At 38.6% G+C, this 7,540-nt stretch overlaps 1 pseudogene; it reads left to right on the top strand.

The window, feature by feature from the left end:
• The first annotated feature begins 1,651 nt into the window (after window positions 1–1,651).
• On the top strand, window positions 1,652–1,770 carry LOC118601302 (annotated as a pseudogene).
• Window positions 1,771–7,540: the final 5,770 nt, after the last annotated feature.

Below are 7,540 nucleotides of genomic sequence, written 5' to 3'. Positions count from 1 at the left end.
AACCTGAAAAACACAGCAGCTTCCCTGAGAGTCAGCATCTCGGATGCATTCATTCTTAGCTCGTTTCGTTGTAAGGTACCCTCTTTTCCAAAAATAAGCCCTACTGCATACTCCAAACTATATCCCGGCTTCCTGTTTGCTGTGGTTTCCAAGTCATTCAACAGGCTGGTCCTCTCTCCTGGACCTCACTCAGATACTAACTAATGTCCTTAAAAGTAGTATTTAAGCTATTTGCAATTGTGCGCTAGCATGAAAATAACCATGATGCGCGACTATGAATAAATCTGTCTGTAGTTCAGATTACTGAGAAAAATTGAAAAACATCCAACAATTGAGAAGAGCTAAATAATGATACACCCACATGATGCAATATTTGTAGTGATTAAAAGATGGTTATAAACATCAGGAAATTTCCTCTAAAGGCACAATAAAAAATTGTATACATATTATTTACATAAACATTTCATTGAATAAAGCTGGAAATAGGCCAAAATGATAAAAGTACTGCATTTGGTATAGGACTTTTTCTTGTCTTTTATGCTTTTCTATACCCTCTAAATTTTCAATGTGTATTAATTATTAAAGGGAAAAGTAAAAAAGAGTAGAAAAATGTTTACTGCTTGAAGAGCTCTAAGGAGTCCTAATGGTGGAATGAAGCAGGACCAGCACCATCGTCATCATAAACAATCTATTAGTAATTAGAGTCCATTAGTCTATTAGGAATGTGACCCCAAGTCGTTAACGTTTTTGGCAGCCATCTTCATAGTCCGGTAAATGCTTTTTTTTTTTAAACCAAGAATTCTAGGCCTTTTCTCTCCACCATGTATTTGTGTCATTGGTTTAGAAAGAAAGGTGAAATTTCATTTTCTTAACCATTGTCCAAACTTGTCAGGATCTCTGTAGGTCCCAATTCTGTCTTTTCATACAAGAGCTACTTCTTTCAGTGGCAGGTCATTTGCAAATTTTCTTAACCTGCCACCAATATCCTCAACCAGAAAACTTATAAAAATGTCAGGTAGGGTAAGATGGGGCCAGAGCCTACTAATTCAGACTAACACATGTTCATCAAACAGCTTTAGAGAGATTAGAAACCTACCTGACTAAATCCTAACCCAACCCTTACCTCTACCTCTTATCGATAACGATTTTACGCAAATGTGTTAAGATGGTTTTTTGAAATCAATATGTAAGTATTCCTGGATAAATATGTCCCAAGATTTTTATGCAGACTGTGGACTTTCTCATTTTTGACCAAAGGCTACCTGTTTTCTGTAAATCATGGGAATAGCATAAAATTAGCAATAACAATGAGAAAAGATTCAGCGTCTCTAAATTAATGCATTATTACTTTGATCAAACCAGAAAGTTTGCTGCATTTAAATTGTCCTAGAAAATGTTTTAAGATAAAAACGTCTTAGTTCTATATTAGGTCATATGGTATAAATCCCACTGTTATTTATAAGAAATTATGAGTAATACATTGAAAGTTATATTAAATCATAGCTAGAAGCTAAAAGAATAAAGTTAGAACACCTCTTTGTAGGTCAAGTGGCAGAGTAAAAGCCCCCGATTCACTATTGATCAGCTGTGTGGCTTTGAACAAGCCACTTAGTCTTCCCCAGTCAGTTTCTCTTTGTGAAAACAGAGGTGATTCTATGGCCATGTCACCCTGAACAAGCTCGATCCTGTCTGATCTTGGAAGCTAAGCAGGGTCAGGCCTGGTTAGTACTTGGATGGGAGACCGCCTAGGAAGACCAGGTGCTGTAGGCCTAAAAAATAAGGAATTGTAAACAGCCAAGGTCCTTGCAATCTGTGAGGTCAGCCAAGGGTTGCCTCGCCGCACTCCCAGCCCCCCAAAAAGAAAGAAAATGAAGGCGATACCTAGCCTTTAGGATTATAATAAACGAGGTGATGTATGTGAAGGAGCCCTAACATGTTAACATGTACTGAGGTACTTACTGTGTGCCAGACACTCCAAGTGCTTTGCATGGCTCACTTCATTTAATCTTCATGAGACCCTAGAAGTGCGGATATAAAGTAACTGAGTCCAGCACAGAGTGGTGCCCTTAGTTCCAGATCCCTTAACTCCAGAGCCCGTGCCCTTGTCTACTACACCTTCTATTGGGCGAGTTTTCGTTGATGGTGTGTCTCTGCCTTCCACCTTGTGGTGGCAGGCCCTCAAATTCTTGTGACATCTTCCTATCTGTGTCTAATCTTGGTAAAACTGACAGTCAAGGTGCTCTTCTCTTCTCTAGCCAGAGAGTCGGCATTTAACAAAAGCCAGGCCAACGATGGATTTCCCTCGTGACCTTCTATGTTGAGGGACCCACATTGTAGTTGATGCATTTTCTTTGGGGAGCCTTGAGAGCGTTGGGCCTGCTGCCTGGATCCCCAGAGCTACCTAGCATTATTGTCCCAATACACTCCCTTTTTTCCTAAGTTAGCCAGAGACGGTTTCTTTTCCTCGGAACTAAAGAACTCTTACCGATCATGTATCAAAGCCAGTATAGACTATAAGGCTATTATGGGTGAGAATGGCAGGACTAACGAGAGACTGTAAGCTTCAGTTTCCTCCTCAGTGAAATGGGGTGATGAAAGGGCCCATTCCACCCACGATCACGGTCAAATGAGATAATGCATGTAACGTCCTCGGCACGGTGCCTAGTAACATAGAAAATACTTAGTGTCAGCTTCTTTTGCTAGGGGCTCAGTTAGTTTTTAGTAAAAAAGCACTTGAGCAATTCCCATTAGGTAAACCAAATCTCAAATGGAAAAAAATTGTGGCCGCAGGCTCCATTTTCTCACAAGTAGGAATAAGTTCTATTAATTATTATAAGGTTCCCGCATGTGTTACATAACTGGACTCCATCCTGAGCTTACTAAGGAATCATTTGTCCAGAGGCAGATGATATTATTCCTCCCACTAAAAATTGTTAAGATTGAATAACTGTTTAATAAAAGAACACCTCAGCACTCAATATAGTGAACTTGGTCCTGACACTCCTAAGACTTAAGAGTTAAGGGGGTGGATGATCCAAATGATGAACTGACAGGCAAAGGTTTTTGCAAGGACAGTTATAAAATAATATAAACACAGAACTTAAGCTCTTTAACTGCTGAAGCGTTTTAGCTCAGAGAGCATTTCAGGTTGCGCTTGCTGTGTGGTACCCCCCTGCCACACCCATCACTCCCCTCAAGACTGGGTTTCCGCCTCCTTCTTTTTCTACTCTCCTCCTCTAACCCCACTCCACAGTGATCTTTATTTTGTCTGGTTTAGCTATAAAGTAGAAAGGAATGAGGAAGATATTGTAACAGAATAAGCAAGACAGATACCCAGAGACTATACGGTCCCATTTAAAGTAGAAACCTTTGGCATCTCTGCTTATTTCACCATTGACAGCCACCATGTACATTGAAACAAAATCTCTCTTGTGGCATTGCCATCTGAGCCAAAGGTGCCTTCTTTAAAAGAGCCGCTACAGGGTTTAGTGGGCAGGCGCTGCCATGAACTGGGGGGTGGGAGGAAACTCAGCCCTTGCGGCAGTCATGTGCAGGGGGCTTAGAGCAAAGCAGCCAGCCCTGTGGTCAGACCGGTTAGTCACAGGAAGTGAACAAGTAAGTGAAAATATTGAGGGTTATAGGAGCCCCATTTTTTACTATAGAATAAAGGAAGTGAAAATATGGAAAAGGGGGGGTCTAGAATAAACTTTGTGGACAAGAGACGGAAGCAGAGATTGGAGTGAAGTCGTGGCTTTTAATATACACGCAGATGGGTGGACGCGGGAACGAGCACAGATGTGCATATTTCCTAACTGTCCGCTGCAAGGACCTGGTGGCAACGATGGCACAGCGGCAATGAGCGCAACCTAGCTCCCGGACCTCGGTTCTAAACACGGTTCTCCCTTACAGCAAACCGGGACCGTCTGGCACAGTGGCTGGTCCCAAGACTGGCAGGGAAAAAACAGGACAGAACCTGGACTATCTTGTGGTTCCTGAAAGGAAGGAAGTGCTCCAAGAACCATAGGGATAAGCAGCCATTATGGAAAACATTTGAAAGTTCCTTGAGAAATTAAAAATAGAATTACCGTATGACTCACCGATCCCACTGGATATATATCCAAAAGAACTGGAAGCAGGATCTCAGATATTTGCACACCCATATCCATCACAGCACGATTCACGACAGCCAAGCAGGGGGAGCAAGCCAAATGTCCACCAATAAGTGAATGGATGAAGATGTGGTACACGTACATTATGCGGTCTTAAAATAAGGAAATCCCGTCATACGCTACAACACGGATGAACCTCCAGAACATCATGCTAAGTGAAATAAGGAGTCACAAAAGGACAAATACTGTGTAATTCCACTCATGAACTATCTAAAGCTGTCAAAACCACAGAAGCAGATAGTAGAAAGGTGGTTACAAGGGCTGGGAGGTGGGGTGGGACGGAAAATGTGTGTTTAGTAATACAGAGTTTCAATTTTGCAAGATGAAAAGTTCTAGAGATCTGTTGGACAACAACATGAATACACTTAACACTACTGAACTATAAATTTATAAAGTTATGATTTAAAAACAAAATACCCAAGGACATGTTAAAAGAATGTAGAAGCCAGCCTGAAAGTGCTCCAACTAGCCAAACCTAGGTCAAGTGGAGCATCGAAATAAATCATGATAGTAGATAGATCATAAAAAAAAAATCTGCACTAATATAATCAATAAGTCAATGTGGAGAAGGGACAGTATTTACACTAGAATGCCAATTAATTGTAGAAACAACAGTGTCATTAGAAAATCGCCATCTGGCAGTAACTGCTACTGGTTAAGAATCATAAGTGGATGCTAAAACTAGAGGATAAGAATTTATAAAGAACAGGATATTGAGTCTCAAAATAGCTCCCCACAAAATACTTACCCCTCATTAACTAATAAGTACAGACTACCTATTAACTTTACAGTGGAGAAACCTAGTACACATAACCAACTTAAAAATGATCAGTAATGTCAAAATTAACCATGTGCTTCCTGATATGATATAAAGAACACATCACTTCTCTGGTATTTCTATCGAAAATCCATAGCCTTAATCTAATCATGAAGAAACATCGGACAAAACCAAAGCAGGGGTCATAATACAAAGTAACCGGCCAGCACTCTTCAAAACCGTCATAAAAAACAAAACAAACGGAAACAAGGGAAAACTGAGGAAGTGCTCCAGACGAAGGAAGACTGAAGAGAACACATAGCTAAACATATACAGCGTCCTGGATTGGGTCCTAGAACAAAAAGGGTTGTTATAAGGACGTTTTTGGAGTAATTGGTAACATTCTAATGTTGTTTGTGGATTAAATGGCAGAGTTTCATCAGTGTTGGTTTTCTGATTTTGACGGAAGCACTGTTGTTATGCAGGAGTCCTTGTTTTTAAAAAATACACATGCATGTGTATCAGGTTAATGGGACATCATAACTGCAACTTAGTATCTACTAGTTAAAAAAATAATAGGCATATAGATAGAATGATAAGGTGCAAACAGCAAATTGTTAAAACAGGAATCTAGGGGAAGGACATAGTATCTTTTAAACTATTCTTGTTAACTTTTCTGTTTAAAATTATTTCAAAATCAGTTAAAAAATAAGATGCACGGAAGTGGTCTTTTACCTATTAGGAATTTATTTCACTAGTTTTTATGTGACTAGAAAACTCTCTCCTTAATGGTTTCATTATCTCAGGTAAAACTATTCAAAAGAATAATGGAAATAAATGTGAAAACTTTTTAATGGGCAATAATGTGGATATAAAATTCTGCTTAAAAGTTAAAAATGCACAATATTCTAAATTTTAATATACTTCTGCCTGCAAGTTTTTCTTCTTGAAAAAAATCACATATACAAGATACTGGGAAACCTTGAGAATCTGAACCCTCTCCATTTAGGGTAATTTATTATAACTGATAAAGGATGTATACAATCTCATTAGACTTGCAAACTTTGATATATAATTATGATATTTAACCTGAACCATGATATTGGAAATTAGAGTATCTTTATGATTTCTGGTATATACTACTTTTATTTTAATTATAGTTTGTACTGAATAATTTCTTAATATTAAAAATCTTCTATGGTAGCAAATTTCTGTCTATAGAAAAAGAGTTAATTTTGTTGTCGTCATTTAGAGTCCAGTGGTAATGGACCAAGACTGTTTTTCTAAAATAATTTATATTTCTCATAAGTTTGGTAAATGAATCTGAAAAGAAATGAGAGCTCTAAAAACATTTAAGAGAATGACAGCTACAGTACCCTTGGAATAAAAATAGCTTCCCACAGAGATCTGTTTGAAGGACTTCACTAGTTCTGAATGTACAATTTAGTAATAGCTTTTTAAAAAGTATCACAATCATTTCATGGAAAAATACATATAATAAATTGTATATTGAACACAAAAATCAACAAAACTTCAGAAAATAATAGGAAGTCCTTATGGATCCTTTGTATAGCGCTTGAGATTATTTATCACTATCAAAATTTGAGTAGGCTTCACTGAATTCATTAACAATGTCACAAAAAAGGAGCACATACATGTTTGGTTCTCTTCAACTACAGAAAAGAGATGTAAAACTCTCCAAACTTCTATTTTGTACCTGAAATCTCATTTTGACTTCAAGAACTAAAATGAAATGGGCTTGAAAAGTGTGTGTTGGGGGGGCGGGGAGAAGAGGAACAGAAGAGAAACAGAGATATCCTTACTTCCAGCAAAGCCTTGGGTTTTAAAATTTATTTGAGTAATTTTTGGTCTTTTCTCATAAACACGATTGAGGTGGTTAAAGTGAGAGAAAAGCAGGATCCTTGCCCAGGTAGGCAGATCTGAATATTCCTTCTCTCTTCAATCACACATTTGTTTTCCAGCTATCAAATGGCTGAACAAACAGGGGGGTTGGAGGTGAAAGGGAACCACCCCACCGCCAAAACACACACAGCCAGCCTCTCGGTCACTGAATTACTAACCACTATGTACATCCTTGACTTAAGTGGTGATCAGTTTATTAATATTTAAAGGACAATAACCTTCTGATAAAACTCTAGAACTTTACAACCCAAGAAAAGTACAGGTGACATTTGCCTCTCCCACCCTCCCCCAACCATTACTGGCCATCATATAAAATTAAAACTAGTCTCTCTCAGCATGCTATTGTCCTAAGTAACCGTTTGTCAGGTGCTATTCTTAAGAGAAGATAAACTGAACATATTATTCCTAAGCAAAGTGAATGTAAACTAAGGAACTAAATCAGCACGGCAATGAAGAAAAAAGTTGAAACTTACAGCTTACAATCTCAGAATGTTATGGCTGAAAGAGACTGTAGAATTCATCTAGTCGAAGATTCGAGATTTCTCCATTCAGTACTGAATGAATGTACTCTCTAAGGCTGGGCTCCAATTCCAACTCTGTCTCTGACCGGCTATTTGGCTCTCAAGCAAATCCCTTCCCTTCTACAGGCCCATTCACTCAAAACTAGACTAAGTGTGTTGACCTGGATGAA

The sequence above is a fragment of the Rousettus aegyptiacus genome, unplaced genomic scaffold, assembly GCF_014176215.1.
Source record: "Rousettus aegyptiacus isolate mRouAeg1 unplaced genomic scaffold, mRouAeg1.p scaffold_m13_p_3, whole genome shotgun sequence".
In the NCBI taxonomy this organism is placed as follows: Eukaryota; Metazoa; Chordata; class Mammalia; order Chiroptera; family Pteropodidae; genus Rousettus; species Rousettus aegyptiacus.
Note: the sequence above shows the minus strand (reverse complement) of the source record. Positions and strands in the feature narration are given on the sequence as shown.